This window comes from Galeopterus variegatus, unplaced genomic scaffold, assembly GCF_000696425.1.
Source record: "Galeopterus variegatus unplaced genomic scaffold, G_variegatus-3.0.2 Scaffold165, whole genome shotgun sequence".
Lineage (NCBI taxonomy): Eukaryota > Metazoa > Chordata > Mammalia > Dermoptera > Cynocephalidae > Galeopterus > Galeopterus variegatus.
In genome coordinates this window covers 263,567-282,774 of record NW_007726276.1, presented here as the reverse complement: position 1 = coordinate 282,774, position 19,208 = coordinate 263,567, and the positions used below count along the sequence as shown (strand labels likewise).

The window sequence follows — 19,208 nt, the reverse complement described above, 5'->3', positions numbered from 1 at the left end:
GCTGAAACTTGACCATTTAGGGTCTTCTATAGTCCAAATAGGGAGTTAGATTTTCTTTTAAAAGTACTGGAAAACAATTGGAGATTTTCAAGCAGGAAAGTGTAAGACTAAGTACTCTAAGATGCAAGTAGTAATCAAGCACCTTTATTCCAAATTATCTTTTCAAAGATATTTGTATAATGAACAGTCTTGGAAAATAGAGGTAGTATCTCTTTCTTAAGCAAATGGATTTGTTTACTGTCCATAAGGATAGACCAAAGGTTTACTACCTATTATAAAAGATTAGGTTGCCTAAGTTCAGGATTCCTTTCCAGTAACACACACCACTATGTATGTAGGTGTTACCTGGCCCTCTTAACATCACCCTGTGGGAATGTGGGCTCAGGAACCTACAAAATTATTTATTCTGGCTACTGCAATTGCTGTGACTAATATATTGCTGTCTCTGACCCCACAGTCTGTGTCTTCTGCCAACATCCATGAAACTGTAGCATGTTAACTTGTTAGCTTGCCAGTAGGTAAACGCTTAAATTCTTCACAGTCCTTGACTTATGTTAACACTAATTATTACTGCTAAACTATAAAAACCATCTGCAATAACAGATGATTTAATATGTAATCCCTCCTAATCTCAAATTGGAGTCTGCATTCTCCATTATGACACAGAATGGGTAAATACTCATAGACTGTAATGCAAGTTGTAAGAGACAGTTAAGTTGCAAGATTTGAAAGCTAGCTACACTCATTGTTTTTCCACTGTTTCTTCATATTATGGTTGCATGTGTTAAGAGCCAGCTATAACACAGTAACTACTAAAAAAATCAACCTAAGGTAGGAAGGTAGGAGAAGGCATCATGAAAGTAGAAAACAAGCATGGGTTCAAAGATAAGTGTGTATATCTTTATGTGTGCATGTGTACCCATGTTTGTATGTGTAAAGGAGATGGGGCAGGAAGAGTGGATTGTTATGGGACCACGCCCTTTCTCTAAGCAAAAACAACAGATGGCCCAAACGGATAAAAGGTGGCGCCCAAGGGAAGTTAAGGGGGAGGGCTAAGCATAGAGAGGCAAGGCACGTGCACATTTGACCTTTTCGAGGATTGGCCTAAGCTTGGAAATCCCTGCCTGCTAAGCATCTAAATATGATCTTTTGTGTTACGATAAACGGAACTGCCTGACAGAACCCCCGCTGAGTGTGTATGTGTTTGTTCCCTATCTGGGAGAGCAGCAGCATGCTCGACCATCTCTTGGAATCTCTTTTCGCCCCACGTCCTGGGGGGGCGGGAGGGGGGGGGAGAAAAGGGCAATCCCTTTGGCTCCAACCCTCTAGGGAAAGGAAAAACCTGTTGGGATCCCGTGTAGCTGCCGGAGAAGCCCAACAGATTGTGAAGAGAAAAAGATAAGCAAATATTCAGGAATCAAAATTGTATTTTTTGCTTGAGGGAAATAAATAAGAACCTGCAATAGATGAAAAATTCATATCATGTAGCTTATTTATGATCTTATTAAAGTATAAAAATTTTTGATGTGAATTTTCTACTTTAATGACTGGGTACATTTCAATGCAAGAATTTAATAGACCATCTATTACCAGATATAATTGTCACACCCTTTTAGTATTCCACTGGGAAGTAAAAAGTCAAAATTACTTTCCAGGACCTATAAAAATAATGTTTACATTTAGAAATAAGGTCTGAAGTAGTTCTTAAAGTTATTTTGTTTTATGGAAAATGCACTATTGATTTTCATTTAAAAGCCCATCTCATTTAAAACATATCTTATTCTGACATTATAACTATGAGGAAAAGAATTTTAGCTGGAAAAATACCAATAGACAGCACAGAAATAGGCATTTAGTCTGAAACTAATATCCCAGTTAAAACAGTAATTTCAGATTTTCTTTTATTCCAAATGTTAAAAAGTAAAAATATCTTAAAACACAAAAGCTGAATAGTAAGAGACCCACATTATTCAAGATACTATTGCCTCTTAGTTACTTCAATCCTAAATTCAAAGCCAGAAAGGAAAGTTAAAGGTGAGCCAGACATAAAGATAGTTGGCCATAAGACATTAATTTTTTAAAATCACCTTATTCTTGACCTGGTTTTCTATTAAGAAAATGGACAAATAAATTGAACTATACCAACTACTTTCAGGAATGTATTGTCAAAAGAAATTCTTTTTGTGTTATTTCCCAGTTAAAGCCTGGTGCATGAACTTCTCTGAAAGATCTGTGAGCTTACAAGTCCACAGCAATGACCATAGAGGGTTCCAAAACTTCAGCCACGTTTTGACTGTTTGTTTCAAAGGCATAATCAATCACCTATTTGAGGTCCAAATACTTTTTATGGTAACTGCAGATTGTAGTATTTCTACATAACAATGCATAGGTATATTAATATATTTATACAAAAATATAGAGAGATACATGTGTATTCTGGAAGAAAATAAAATATATGAGCTCAGTTATTTCCCTCTGTAATTTGTTTCCCACAAACAAATGGAATAATAAGAACTTTGCCACAACTAGCTTAAATATATATTACAGCATTATATAACATATTTTCTTCTCAGAGAAACCAAAATGTCCCAGTCAGTAAATGTAAATGAATATGTGTGTATGTAAAATTTAGAAGTGTCTGGCAGAGATTGATGCTCTATAAATTATACCTATTATTATCATAAACATTATCTTTGAGTTTTAGGAAATTACATCATCCTTTGTTAATTTGACTTACTTTTTCTCACTCAACATGTTTCTGAGATTTATCCATGTTTTTATGTGTAAGTTGTACTTCATTTTCATTGCCTATAATAATTTATCATTTACTCTCCTATCACTGCAATTTAGGTTGTCTCCTGTTTTGGGCTATGACAAGTACAGATATGGACATTTGTGTACATGTCTCCTTGTGCACATGTGTAAAAGTTCTTCAATGGTAGTTCCCATTACCTGTTTCTTAAATCAATTTAGAAACTATTAAACAGCCACTACTTAAACGAAAGAGAACAGACCATTTCTTAGTGTAACACGAGCAGAAAGGATAAGCATTATTTGTTGAAGCTTTTGTTTCTGTTCTAAAAATACACACACATTGTACATAAGACTACTGAATTGCACTGTAATATATTACTTTAATTTTTTAGGAATAGAGTTGATGAATAAAATAGGTGCATCTTCTATCTTACTTACCATGATACTAAATCATTTTCAAAGTGGTTATGCCAATGTGTACTCCTACCACCAATGTATAATCATAGCCTACATACTCACCAACACTGTCCCCATTTAGCAGGTAGTTACAGAATATCATGCTTTAAACTTGTATTTCTATGGTTACTAATTAGTTTGAGCATCTTCTCATGTTTATAGAACATGTTTATTTTCTATTCTATAAACTGCCCATTCATATATTTTACCTTCTTAAGTTGCTTATCATTTTTAAATGATTTGTAGTTCTCTAAATATCCCGGATTCTAACTCTGTGTCAGTCTTACGTTTTGTAAATATATTCTGGATTATAATGTCACCGTACTTTATTTATGTTGTTTCCCAATAAACAGAAGTTCTTAAAATTCATGTAGTCAAAATCTCTTTTCCCTCATTGTTGGCTCGTTTTCTATTTTGTTTAAATAAATCCTCTCCTACTTCAAAGCCATAAAAATATTCTCCTACATTTTCTTTATAAAGTTTTAATGTTGCTGTTCACATTTCAGTACATACTTTACTTAGAATCGATGTTTTTAAATTGTATGAAATGCAGACCTAATAAACTTTTTTGCCCAGCCTTTCCCCATTGATCTGCAAAGTCACCTCTTCTGGATTTCAAGTGGCCCATACATGCATTGATCTGTTTGGGGGCTATTTCAGTCCATTTGGTCAATTTACCCACATTTGCAATAATAACACTTTCTTAATTATCAAGTTTATGTCTTATTTTTCTTAAGAAATGTCTTCAATATTCTTGGGCCTTTGCTCTTCCATCTATATATTAGAATGACTTGTTAAGTTTCTTTAAAAAGAGCTATTAGGATTTTGAACCAACTCTGATTCTGTAGATTGATATAGAGAGAACTGATTTCTACAATTTTTAGTCTATGAACATGATGTGGCTCTTCATTAACTTGGGTAATTTAAAAAATCTTTTGGAAAAAATCTTATTTTCTCCTTTCAGGTCTTAGACATCTTTTGTTAGATTTACTCTCTATACCTTATCTTTCTATTAATAATGTGGCTTCCTCAAAACCTTTGATTTCTAACATTTTGTAACTAATGTATAAAAATGTAATTTTTATATATGCTATTGATATTTTTTATTATTTCTGATGTTTTCCTATAGGTTCCTTTTTTATTATCCATGGAGAACCACAACAATAGTTTAATTTCTTCCTTTTCAATCTTTATACTTCCCATTTCTTGCTTGTCTTATGTTACTGTACTGACTAGTTAAATTTTCATAACCATATTAAGAGGGTAATGTCCCTAGTTTCTTATTTCAAGAAGGGTTCAATTAGTTTGGTGTTCTTGTTTTGACATCTGAGCAGGGGTTGGATTTGAACAAATGTTTTCCTGAAAAATCTCATGATATTCTCCCCCCTTAACTCTTAATGTAGTGAATTGTATTTATGGATATTTTAATATTAAACCACACTTTCATATACAGATGAACTCAACTTGGATGGAAAGAATTTGTCCTTTTGAACATTTGGTCATAATATAGTTTTTATACTCCATTTGTTTGGAATAATCACTTCATTAAAATTTGGTAAAACTCATCTGCAAAACTTTCTGGGCCAAGTACTTAATTAACTGTAAAATTCGAAAAAGTCGTTAGAATAAACATTAGTTATAGAACTATTCAAGCTTTCTATTTGGTAAAACTCATCTGCAAAACTTTCTGGGCCAAGTACTTAATTAATTGTAAAATTCGAAAAAGTCGTTAGAATAAACATTAGTTATAGAACTATTCAAGCTTTCTATTTCTTTTAAAGTAATTTTCGTGAATTATTTTTTTCTAGGAACTAATCCACGTCATCTAACTTTTACATTCCAGCCTACAGATGTGTCTAGTATGATCTTCTCTTTTTACAGTCTTCTGCATCTTTAGTTATGTCCCTTTTTACATTTTCATTATTTACTTCTCTTTTTTCTTTCCAGAAATTTATCTAATTAACTTGTCTTCAAAATAGCTGCATTTTGCCTTTTTGAATTCTATGCAACCTTTTCCTTCATTTATTCCTAATTTCCCTTCTATTTTCTCTAGGATCATACGATTATTTTAAATTTCTGAAGCCAAATGTTTACCTCATTAATTTTGTCTAATTTTTTAAAATATAAAGACTTAAGGTATAAATTTGTACTACTTTTAGTACATCCTGCAAATCCTGAGGTGGTCTTCTTTCAATATTGTTCAGGTCTAATTTTTTTCTATGATTTCATACTTGACACAAGTTATTTAATGTGGTTTCAGAATTTTCAAAATAAATGTATTAAAATTTCATCCTTTTAAATTTTATTTCTAATTGCATGTTACAGTGATCAATGAATAAAGCTGATAATAAGAAATTTATCAAGATTTTATTCAAAGTGTCTAGTCCGTAATCAATTTGATAAAAATTTCACTTGTGCTTGATAAAAATATGCATTCTTTAATTTTTGAGTTTGGGCTCAAGTATACACTAGTTACAACAAGTCGGTAGTTGAATTGTTTAAAGTTCCCATATCTTCAATATTTTTCTGCTTGATTTATCAATAAGTTAGAGAACTTTGTTGAAGTTCCCCAACATACTCATAATGTTAAATCTGTCAACTTATTCCTATAGTTTATCAATTTTTACATTGTCATTCGGAAACTATGTTATTATGTACATGCAATTTTTGAATTGTATATTTCAGGTGAATTAAGCTTTTTATCATCATGAGCAATAATTTCTAAAGAATATTTTATCTATTACCATAGTTCCCCCTTTTTTTGGATTAATATTTGCACTGTATTTTATTAACCGTCATGGTACTTCAAACCTTTCCATATCCTTGGATTATAGGTTTCTCATAAACTACATAAGGCTAGATATTGGGATTTTTATCCAATCTTACAGTCTTTTAAAAAATTTTTCTTGTGATTTATAAAATATTTGTTTTCACCACCTTGCATTATTCCTTCTATTTGTCCAGCTTTATCTACGATATTTTTATTTTTGCTGATTGTGTGTGTCTTTCTTGGCCTATTTCTTCCTCTACAGTTTAGAATTTATAATGGATACTTCTATCCTTTTACTGGTTATCCTTTTAACTTTATTACACAAATTAACAACCTAACAAGGTGTAAAGTTAATTGCTATCTTGACCTCCCTTCCTCCCCTTTGAACAATACAAAGAACATAGAACCCCTAACTCCAAACATCTCCCTCACTCAATTTATATAACATTGTTGCCCAGTAGTGAAGGGAGTTGTGTCTCCCTTTTTATACAAAACAAGCTAGATATTGTTTTATTGTATACATCATTTCTCCACATTTGTTTTCATGGTAGGTATGCCTTCTTGTTTCTCAAACTTTTCTTTTTGAAAAAAGTGTTCTTTCTTTAAATACATCCTTTAGAGCAGTGGTCAGCAAACTACAATCCTCGGGCTGACCACCTGTTTGTGTAAATAAAGTTTTATTGGAACACAGCCACACCACCACACTCATTCATTTACATATTGACTTGCTACTTTTGCACTTGTACACCAGAGTTTAGCAGCTGCAACAGAGATGGTATGACTTGCAAACCTGACATTACTGTAAGGTCTATTAAGAAAAAGTTTGCCAATTCCTATTCTAAAAAAGATCCCTTAAGAAAGGGACATTGGTGGAAAATACTCTTGTACTCTTATTTATTTACAAATAGTTTAATTCTGTACTTGTTCTACACAGAGCTTTTGCTGCATACCCCAAATCGGAAAAACGTTTATTTTTTTCTCATCACTTGATACCTTTCATCTAGCTTCCACTTTTGCTGATGAGAAGCAATCCATATCTAACTGTTGTTATGTTGGGGGGTCATATCTTTTCTCTCTAGCTGCTTTTAAGAGATTTTGCCTGTGGTGTTCTGCAGTTTCACTTTTTTTTTTTTTTTTTGAAGTGAGTTTCACTTTATTTACCTGGCTTGGTATAGATTATCTTCCTATTCTGTAGATTCTTCATCTGGAAAATTTGCACCCATGACTTTGAATATTGTTTCCCATTCATTCTTTTTTTTTTTGTCTTTTTGTCTTTTTCCGTGTCCGGCAACAGATCGCAACCCTCAGTGTTGCCCCCGTACCGGACCGGGGACCGGCAACGGGATCGCAACCCTCGGTGTTGCTCCCGCACCTCGCTCAGCCAGTGAGCGGGAACCGGTCTGTATGTGGGATCCGAACCCTCGGGCGGGAGCGCCGCCGTGCTTCCCAAGCGGCGCACTTATCCAGTGCGCCACTGGGCCGGCCCCGCATTCATTCTTTTGAGTCTATGCTCTGGGACTTTCACTGTACACTCGGCAGGCCTTCTCATCCTGTTCTCCTTGTTTCTTGACAAGAATTTTACACTTCTAGTCACACAGTATCTCTGAACTGCATTCTAGACAATTTATTTAGATCAAACGTTCAATTCAGCATTTCTTTCCTTTACTTAGTATAATCGGCTCTTTAATCAATTGGATGTTTAATTTCAACTATCATACTTTCACTTTCACAAATTCTATTTGGTTCTTTTTTAAAACTGTTTGGTCATTTTTGGTAGTCTCCTATTTCTCTCTTTTGTAAAATCTCATCTTTTATTTTCTTAAATATTTCACATATTGTTATTCCATATCTGGAGTCTTGGGAGTCTATATCTGCTGTTTTTTCCCCTGATTACTTCACCACACAATCCCTTGTGTTTGTATTTGGTGATTGGGATTGAGTATTCTTATTTGATCGAACTTAATTTTTGAAAATTCTGAGGACCTAAACTGTAATTGTGTTCTGGCACAGAGCTTTGAATTTGCTTCTGTAAATAGCCAGGCATCATGTCTAAACCGGACAAGTTTAATTTCCTTTTGCCCAAGACTTGTTGTAAAAGTCCTATTCAGTGTACTCACCCTGCACTGAGCCATGATGTTGTTCTTCGCATCCAGGACAAGCCTGGCTTTCCCCCTTTGCTTACCTATACTCAACATTCAGGTTTTAACTTTGCTATTTTCTCTTTAACTCCTTTTGCCCTTGGAGATTTTCCTTTCTCACAAGACAGCCACATTTTAAAATAGCTCATTGTACTGTGGTGGGATAGATCTTCAAGAGTCCCTAGTAAACCGTATTGTGATAAGCACAGTCCTCAAAAGTGTGATCTTTTATAAGACTGAACAACAGAGATCTTATTTCTTAAAAACTTTTGTATAATGTGGCAGTTCTTATACACTACACGTTTATCTGGGTACCTTATACATGTGTTTTAGTATACGAAGTAAGCAAAGTTAATTGGAAAGCCATATAAAATCTGTTCTGAGCAAGGATTCACAAAAACGTTTGTTTAATTGAAAATCAAGAACATCTTCAAAAATACAGTAAGTGTGACACTTCATCACTTTTAAAAAATATTTTTAAAAATCTGCCTGAGGTTATTGCTGCACATTAGAAAGACAGTAAAATGGTAAAGGGGTGGAAATCTGAAATCATATTGTTTTGGTTTACATAACCATCTAGCACTAAATAGCTGTGTGACTATGGCTCAGTTTCCTCTACTGTAAAATGAGCATATCTATTTGTACCTTTTATATAGGAATATTTTAAGAATTAAATGAATTAACATGTGTAAATGATTTACATCATTGTCTGGCACATATAACATTAGCACAATATACATGTTAGCCAATATTATTATATTACTATAAATCATTAATTTTTAGTATCATTTTCATTAATATTCCAATATCATTCATGAACTGCCTCAAACACATTTATCCAGCAACAATTCAAGAAGAGTCACTTTCTAGTTTACATCAGTTATATATGCTTCTATCATGCTTTCATAGTTCCTATGAGAATATAAATGCTTTCTATTCAGAGATGTTGGAATATGATGGTACATTGAGTTGACTGGAGATAAAATGGTTGCATCCAATATGGTCTGGATTACTTGGCAGGGAAGGTATAACAGTGAATTAAATATGGAAGGCAAGATGTAGTTCTCAACCTCAAGCTATTATACCTCTCAAGATTTAATTTACATATATGTATGCACCCACTGTTTTTAATACTTCTAAGTCTAATGTGTATGAGATTTTATTCTGGAAAGAGAGTTAGTTTAGTTTCCTGTTTTTCTCCCCAAAGTACTGCTTTCACTTGAAATGAGATATTCCTGATAAATTAACTTGAAACATTGCCCAATGATACAATTAACATTTATTTTTTTCCCAAAAAATAAAATTTAAAATACGAATGTGCATTTTGTTTCCCTCCCCCAAAAGCTTAAGAAATAGCTTATATTCCAAATATGCCTTTACTTGTGGATATATCAGTCTTATTTTATAAGGTAAAATTGTGTACACTAGTACAGCCATTACGGAAAACAGTACGGATGTTCCTCAAAAAATTAAAAATAGAACTACCATATGATCCAGCAATCCCAAAGAAAATGAAATAAATATGTTGAAGAAATATCTGCACTCCCATTTTTATTGCAGCACTATTTACAATTGCCAAGATATGGAATCAACCTAAATGTCCAACAATAGATGAATGAATAAAAAAAAGTGGTATATCATACACAGCAGAATACTATTCAGCCATAAAAAAGAATGAAATCCTGTCATTTGTGGCAACATGGATGGACCTGAGGGCACTATGTTAAGTGAAGTAAGCCAGGCACAGAAAGACAAATACCACATGATCTCACTCATATGTAGAATTTAAACAAACAAACAAACAAAAAACCCCATTGATATTATAGAGGGAGAGACTAGAACATTGGTTACCAGAGACTGAGAAGGAGGGGGTAAGGAAAAACAGGGAGAGTTGGCCAGTGGGTACAAAATTACAATTGAATAGGAAGAATAAATTCTGGTGTTCTGTTGCACAGTAGGGTGACTATGATTAAGTTTAGTTGTGTACATTATGTTATAGTTAAAGGAGAGGCTTTTGAATGTTCTCGCCACAAAGAAATGATAAATGCATGAAGTGATGGTTATGCTAACGACTCTGACCCGATCATTATACAACATATATGTATCAAAACAGCACACTATACCCCATAAACACATACAATTACAATGTGTCAATTAAAATACATTTAAAGAAAATTATTTAAAAACCTGTTACCTGACACTGTATAAATAAAATGACATAGGGATTTTTTTTTATTTTTTACTTTTTTACTTCTCTACCCTTTGTTCTTATAGAGCTGTAAAAATTCAAAGTAATTAATGCTTTTAAAAAATCTCATTGTACTTTACTCACCTATTTTTGGACTGCAGTTGACCACAGGTAACTGAAACCGCAGAAAGCAAAACCACAGATAAGGGGGTATAGACTATTAATTTTTTTTTTTTTTGGTGACTGGCCGCACAGCGCTTAGCCAGTGAGCTCTGTGGGTGCACCGGTCATCCCTATATAGGATCCGAACCCGCGGAGGGAGCGCTCCTGCGCTCCCAGCGCCGCACTCTCCCGAGTGCGCCACGGGCTCGGCCCTAGACTATTAATTTTTAAATGGGAGAAAACCTATATAAACTTTGAAAAGAAATATATCTTGAACCACAAAAAAATTGTAATATATAAAATATAAAAATGATAGTATTAAATACAAGTAGACTGCCTTAGATCCTGAAGTTCTGATTGTACTTCATCTTTATTTCTGAGTCTTAGCCCATCTGAATAGCTTCATTTACCCAACTCGACATTTTGCAACATAATATCCTGTACATTTTTGTGACTTAGAAAGCTAACAGACATTTTATTACTTGAAAATAATATGCTGAAAAGCTTATAAATGTCTTCTTGTTGACAGTTGTATTTCATTCACACTAATGGATACTCAAGCTATGTGAGCCAGGGATCTCTTTATGACAATTTTTTTTTTTTTTCCCCTCCTAAGTACTCAATTTTTGTCTCAAGTCCCTAAAATGAGATTAGCCAAACTCAACTTAAATCCCCACGCTTTCCAGGGAAGTGAGTGTTAGGTACTAAGAAAATAAGGCTAATTTTCTCAAAAGTAAACAACCACGTACGGGTCCAATATATTCCTGATAATAAGCACCTGGTTGGAGTTTGTTAACCTTTAAGAAGAGGCAAGGCTCAACCATACTTATTAATGACTGCTTTCTAAAATGTCCTGATGATTTCATCTTCAAAAACAAATGGAAAATATTTTAATTTGAAAAAAACCTTTAAAAAATGCATTCCTGTTGTCCTGTACATATTCCAAAAATGAGACATGAAAGAAAATAATTTTAAAAAATGAATACCAGCCACGAACGTCTTTAAGAATATAAAAAGTATGTGATCAACTTGTCAGTTTTCCATCAAAAATATTTTCTTTTGTAAATAAATATAAACATTTTCCCCCAATGCAAAAAATAAGCAATAGATTATGACTACTTTGTGGAAAAGGTCTATTTTTAGAAACCCCTATTTATAACAATTACAAGGTAGGAGTTTTAGAAAGAAATCTAGATTGACAATAAAATAAAATAAAATAAAACTATTTTTCTAGTATTACCAAGTCCTATTTAAAAATGCTATCAATGAGAATAGGTGAGTATAATATACTATACTCTGGCACAATTTATCATCTTAACATTCAATAGATGTTGTTATTAGTTGAACTTTTTATGACTGTGGAACTTATAAAAATGGGAAACTATCCTTTCAGAAGCAATTGAGAAATTCCCAAAGGATGTGCAGGTGCTGATGATTAAACTGCTTCAGCTTCAAGTTTCTCTTTACTGTAAAGTCAGTCTCAGATAAAACAACAAATCACTTACTAACCCATCAGGGACATAACATTGATGACCCTTCATAACTTTGCTATGAGTTTTGTTCACAATTCCCTCAAACACTTTGCAAAATCCTCAACTAAATGAGATACTTCAACCTATTCAACACTTCTTTAATAAAATATGAAATATTCTTAAAGTATAATTTGACTTTTCATTGTATGTTCTCTTCCCTTGTGTTCTGAGATGATATAGTAAAAAATATTCTCTTTGTTTCCCAATTATGAGGCTAAATAAAGGCACAGTTATGCATAAGATGGCAGCCATATAGTGCTTAAAGGTGGGCTTGGCAAGACAGCAGTGCTTTTGTTTCTTTTTTTAGCCACTGCTCATCACCTCTCCATGGGAGACATCCAACTAAAGCTCCCAAATGTCCCACATGAAACTTGTTATGTTTAAAACATAACATAAGATAGCCTTAATAGTGTGCACCCTCTTTCTCACTCTCCCCAATCCCTACCCCACGTGTTTGTGTATGAGAGAGAGAGAGAGAGAATAATGTGAAAGAGACCAGTACATCCAACTACAAAGAACATGCTATTTAATTTTGTTTGTGGTATCCTACTTTAGCATCAGCTTTTCAATGACCTGGATTAATATATCTTATTGTTATGTGTTAGATGTTTAGTTGATTTCTCTTCTCTCCACTGGCACTCTATTTTTGTTCTCATTATTGTATTAGAATAATCTAGCCTTTACCTTTTGTTATATTATTCCAGTGAACAACAAAATACTTAAAATGTAAAAGGAAAATACAAATTACCAGTCATTTAGTCATATAGAACCTGTCAGTCAAAAGCATTTATTATCCCATTGAACAATGCATAGTAAGAATAAATGTTATCAGTAAAGAGAAAAATGAAGTTAATCTATGTATGTTTTTATTGTGAAAAGTCTGAAGAGTAAAGAGTAGAAGAACCTGTCATAATTAAATTATTTTCAAAGTTGCAAACTCAAAATATTCAGCACTTGGAATTGATCTAATTTTTAAAAAGTAAAAGATAATAAGATACTAAAAGATAATAAGAAAAAAAATCTATAGCTAGAATATTTATTTTGTTCTGGTTTGGAGCTTTATAGTTATAGCTCCAAGTATGATCTCAGAATAACACAGTTGCTAATGAAGACATAAGTCCTATGTGAAAAGACTCCAAATGCAATTTTCAAGTTGTAAGCCCACCAAACTAAGCAAGGACAGAAGATGCTTCCTACTATAATTGCATGAGCTGGCTCAACACCCGACCATAGGATTTGTACATGATTTTCCTTCCTCTGACAACATGTAATGAGTCAATATACAAGATTTAAGGAGCACAAAATAAATGTTAAGTGCTTTGACTTTCCTGTTGATAGTCTAGTTGGTCTACATAGTAGTCAGCACAAATGGCATCTAGAGTTGACAAGCATCAAATTTGTGTAATTTAAATGATTTGGCAAAATGAGATTGTTCTGGCTGTCCTCCTTATCAAAACAATTTTATACTAAAAATATTCTTATTGGATGATTTCATTTTTATTTTGCAATTCACTACTTTAGTCTGAGAATTGAATAGAATATTAAATTGTATTTGATCAACAGATGAAGCAAGATTAAATGAGTAATAATTGATTTTATAGTTGTTCACTATGCAGATTTCAACTGTATAAATGAAAAATCAACTTAAAATCTGCAAACAGCATGAATGACAAATCTTTAACTGGATAACACATAATTTTAACAAAATTGTAGAAATAATCTAAAGAGAGAGCTATAGGTAGGCATTTATTCAGTTCAGTATTCTATATGGGAGCATCAAATAAAAAAGGGATAAGATATTTAAAATATTGATCCTGTTATGATGAGATAGGAAAGGTAAAATTACCATACTTCTATTACTGTAGATAGCTAACTTGTTTTGAGGGAATATGTCATTTGGCCTTCAAAATGTAACATCCCTAAGAAACACATGCTATTATTATCAGGAAATTGAGGATCAGTAAGGTTAAGTAACTTGCTTACAGTCATATTATTAATAATCTACAGAGATAAGACTCAAATCCAGGGTGCTTTGTTGCTAGAGCCTGCACTCTCAACCACTGCTATTTTCCATCAGTATGACAAATAGCAAAACATCACTATTACAAACAAACAAAGCTAACAGGTGAGGCCTTTCATAGGCAGAATCCATCAATCACTTAAGATATGTAGAAATCAGAGCTAATCATTTCTCTTTTTGATTATCATCACACATGATACGGATGGGAGTTATATATGTGGGAAATAAAATTTATGAGAAAAAGACTGGATTTTATAAACTAGAAAATGATAACTACAAAGCTTGGCACATATATCTATACCCATATACAAAAAATAAAAAACAAAAAAACACAACATTCTGCCACTTTTTGTGTGTGCAATAGTAATCTCTTTTAAGACAGGGATTGCTTTTTACTGCTCTCTAAATCCTAACTCCAAATTGGAGTTTTCAGATATTCAGGGTCTTAAAAAACTATTAAAAAAGGAGAATATCTCATGGCCTTTTTCAGTACTTTAAAACCCCAACAGAAACGTTCATGTGCTTATTAAAAAAGGTGCACAAGTCAAAAAGTATTCTATATGGGAATATCTGACATTGCAAACTCAGAGGGTTCATATAGTAGTTACATATGTCTAATTGAAACAAACAAACAAAAGGCACATTTTAGTCAGTATCATTTGGTAGAAAAATTCCTTGAAAATAGCTTATCTACAATGAAGCAAATAACAAAGGGGTCTAAAGAGGTGAAAGCATTAGCAAGTACTTCTCGATAATGAGATGTTAAACAAAACAAATAAGGAGTCAGATGAAATTTGCTTAAGGAGTTGAGTGTTGTACTGTGCTAACAATTTTGGTTAAAGAAAGAGAATAGTAAAGGAACTTTCAATGATTAAAAAAAAAACAGAAACAAAAGCATCATCAGAATAAAAAATGAGGTTGTAAAAGGAGAAACCATGTAATTAAGGCCATGTGAGTACAAAGCAGCAGTTAGAACAAAATCCTATAATATGAATGAGAAGTGGGACCAGGACATACATTATGCTTCAATGCCACAGTGACCAATGAGAGAGAGGAAAATTAGATGTAACCTCAAAGGACAAACATGAACATGCTATAGCTGTTGGATAAGATAAAGGGATAGGGGGTTGCTAGCAGCATCCAAGAAAAATTCCATAATGAGCTTGATTCATTCTGTAGAAGCATGACATACCATCTATTAACAATAGATAGATTGGTAATGGCATGCAATGAGTTAAAATAAATCACAAATGGAAAACAATGATCATCGTTACTCAATATTATATGACTGAGGGCATCAACTTCACTTGGTAAAAATCTTGATGCCTGACAAGCCACCGATTTACTCAGCTTATAGTGTGAGGTCAGGTATTTCCACCTAGTACCTCCAACCTGAATTTTATGCTTCACATGAGTCCTGTTGAAAATAAAAATCTATTACAGAAAGGTGCTGACTCTCTATCCTTTACCTCATCCCTCACCCAAGCAACCAGGCTTTACCTTAACAGTCCTCTAATTTTAAAAGAGAACATTTCATGCTTTGAAATAGAATCAGGCCTAAAAACATTCTTCTATCATGAACCCATCAATGTAAATAGAAATTATAGCAAGGAGTAATAAAATAAAGTATGCCTTGTACCCAATATCTCCAGCAAGTTATCAGAAACACACTTAACAATCACAGCTTTGACTTTTCTTGCAAACTCTCTAAGCAGCAGTATACATGAAGCTGTTGAAAGTACAGGCTTTGGAGTCAGGCAGGCTTGTGTTGAATCTTAGCCCCTACCAACTCTCAAGCACCTCTGCAAAGGCACAGAGCTGCCGTACCTCACAGTTAACCCACAAAAACAGTGTAAAAGCAACGTGGGGCGTTACATGTAAAGTAGTTAGCACAGGGTCTAGCAAGAAGCAAGTACTCAATCAGGGGCAGTTTTTGGTTGGTTTTGTCCTGTTGGCAATGGTAACAAAAATAAAGTTAACTGAAATTACAATGCAAATTTACTCCCTTTTTCTTGGGAAGTCGATCAGTAGTTCTAAACAGTACCATCCCCAATGAGCATAGTACATATAATAGATTATTTACAAACAAAACAACAACAAAAAACTAATTCCCACTTGAGAATTCTCAAATAAAACAGAGGTGAGTTAAACTGCCATCAAAATGAACAGCTGTTCCTCAGAGAAGCTACAAGATTTTAAAAATTTTCCCCCTTGGTCTACATGGCTAGAAGCAGCAATCTGGAACAGATGTTCTTTCTTCAGCTATTGTAACAAGGCTCTCATAGAGAAAACAAAAACCTGAAGAGCTACACCTACACAAATTAGTTGTGAGATCCTTGTAACACTAAGAAGAGACTGTATGAGTCAGTTAAAGGTATAGCAAATTGCTTTGAATAAATAGCCTTTAATTGCTAAAGTTTAAATTCTAAGATAATCCTAAAGTATAAATATTTTTGAATAAATTGTTTACAAACCAAATTAGTTACAAATAAAATGGTCACTTTTTTTATTGGGGGGGGGTAGGTTTCAAGTTAGTCCTATTTGAAACAGCTATCAGCCATGTATGATACAGACTCTGGATCCAGACAGCCTGGGTTAGCATCTTAACTCCTCGCTAGCTGTGTAATGATAGGCAAGTCAGGATCTCTCTATGCCTCAGTTTCCTAATCTGGTAAATGGGTATAGTAACAGTATATATACCACTTCTAGTTGTTATAAGGATTAAATGAGTTGATACAGAGCCTGGCACATGGTTGGTACTACATATGTTAGCTAATAAAGTATGTCACCCATTGATCATGTGTTACTCAACAACTTTATTATCTGCCATGAATTGCACTAGAGACACAAAGATAAATGAGACAGACACAGATCCTACTAGAGGAAGTAAAGTCTGAGCAGAGATCAGAAGGGTGAGTACAGTAACTTAGTCAGGCAAAGTATGGAGGGAGTGTTCCAAGCATAGCAAACAGTAGACAGAATGGCCTAAATTTCAGGGAAAACATTCCATAAAAAAACTGTCATTGTGAGGGCTAGGTGTGGAGTGAGGACAGTGGTTCCAACCCCCTATCTGCAGTACAAAATGGACCTTCACCTTATGGTAAAACTTGCTCATTCATGAGTAAACCTAAAAATGTTTCCATTGTTATTTCATCCACTGGTTTTTGGGATGAAGTAACTAACAATGGACACATTTTAACAGTATTTCTTAAAAAAAAGAAAATATATATTTTTGCCTGTTGCATTAATGTGGCTTTCCAGAACAGACTTTCAACCCATTAAAATTCAACATCTGTAGCTACAGACCTAATATTTTCACACTGATTCATTCAAGTTAACCTGGTTTCCAAAGTTGAATAATGTCTAATTAAAAAGCAACCTAAGAGATCATAAGACTGTGACAAAACAAGGGGTTTATTTATCAGTAGTTTTTGCCAATAGTAATACTCTGCATTTTTTAAAGATATATTTTCTTTAAAATTCAAGCATTATAACCATATTTATATAAAAAAAGGTTTTATATTTAGCTCTAACAATTTTAATTTACTGCAGTGTGTGCATGAATGTGTGTGTAACAGCAGCTACTTCTAGCCCCCATGGAAACTCTGAAATAGGCAAAGTATAGGTGTCACTGTTACCCATTCTTTTTGAACAGTTTTCCTATTCAAACACTTTCTCCCTCTGCCTACTTGGTAATAGAAATGACAAGTTGCCCATAGAATGCCTAAAACCTAGATCTTGAGAAGATTTGGAATCAGATCTGAACTCAAATCCCAACTTGATCACTTACAAACAAGATGGGCTTGGTTTCATTAGGAAAACTTCCAAATGCCAGTATTCTTATTTGTAATACGGAAAACAAACTATAGTATACGGGAAGCAGCATGACATAGCATTTAAGAGTGCAGGCTCTGGAGGAAGGATATATGGGTTCAAATTCTAGCTCTACCATTTTATAGCAGTATGACATTGAGCTAAATATGTTCCATCTCTGTGCCACAGTTTCTTCATCTGCCTCAGAAGGATGGTAACAGTGAAAAGATATAGAATTGTTCTGAGGAACGACTGAGATAACATATGTAAAGCATTTAGAAGAATGTCCAGTTCATAGAAAATACTCAGTATATGAAGGGTATTATTAATTCACATATCAACTTTATACTTTATGCATAATTTTGTCAGAGGGTCCACAAAACCACCCTCAAGTTTGATGATTTGCTGTAGGACTCACAGAACTCAGAAAAGCCATCATACCCACCGTTACGGTTTCTAACAGTAAAAGGATACAGATTAAAATCAACAAGGAAAAAGGTGCACAGGAGCAGAGTCCAGGAGAAACCAGGTGCAAGCTCTCTGTTGTCCTCTCCCAGTAGAGTCCTACAGACAGTACTTCATTATCCCAGCAACAATATATGACAGTATGCATGAAGTACTGCCATTCAGGGAAGCTCACCCAAACCTTGCTGACAAGTATTTTTATTGCGGGTCACTTAGGCACTGACTGTCAGCATGACTGATCTTAGCTACTCAGTCTCTGGCTCCCCAACAGATCAAACTGACACAGTTTGGCCCAGGGCACCAGTTGAACAAAAACAGGTATTCAGCATAAATCAAACTGTCAGCATATCTATGTAGGTTGGCCCAAGACTCAAGTATATAAAGACACCCTTAGCAGGCAGGATATTCCCAGTTCTTAGAGGTGATCTCTCAGGAGCCAGTCAAAGGCCAGTCCATTCTATGAAATGTGAAGGGTTTGGGCACTCCAGGCTTGCTGAATTAACCCTTTATGACATAAGAATTTATTGAGCAACTACCATGTGCCAGGAGTAATGATAAACATTTAATATACTAGCATATTATTTCATTTAATAATAAACACTCTTATGAGGAAAGAATTAACATCTTTTATTTTTCCAAATATGGAAACTGAGGCTCAAGAGGTTAAATAAGTATTCATAGCCACATAACTAGTATGGAATCCAAGCCTAGTTCTCTCAGACTACAAAGCCTTTATTACTTCCACTAAGCCATGTTGTCTCATAAAGTATTATAAAATATAAAGTAATAAATTATATAGCACATGATACATATAGAATTGGTACATAATAAATAGATTTATTAACTAAATTCATTTCTAGTAGTGAAAAAATAATTTGAAGAATCATTTTGAATTTATGAAGGAAATAAC

General features: G+C 33.8%; 1 protein-coding gene across 2 annotated transcripts in view; it reads right to left on the bottom strand.

The window, feature by feature from the left end:
• Window positions 1–19,208, bottom strand: part of DIAPH3 (diaphanous-related formin 3) — a 428,227-nt gene that overhangs the window by 174,403 nt on the left and 234,616 nt on the right. The gene's annotated exons all lie outside the window — the stretch shown is intronic.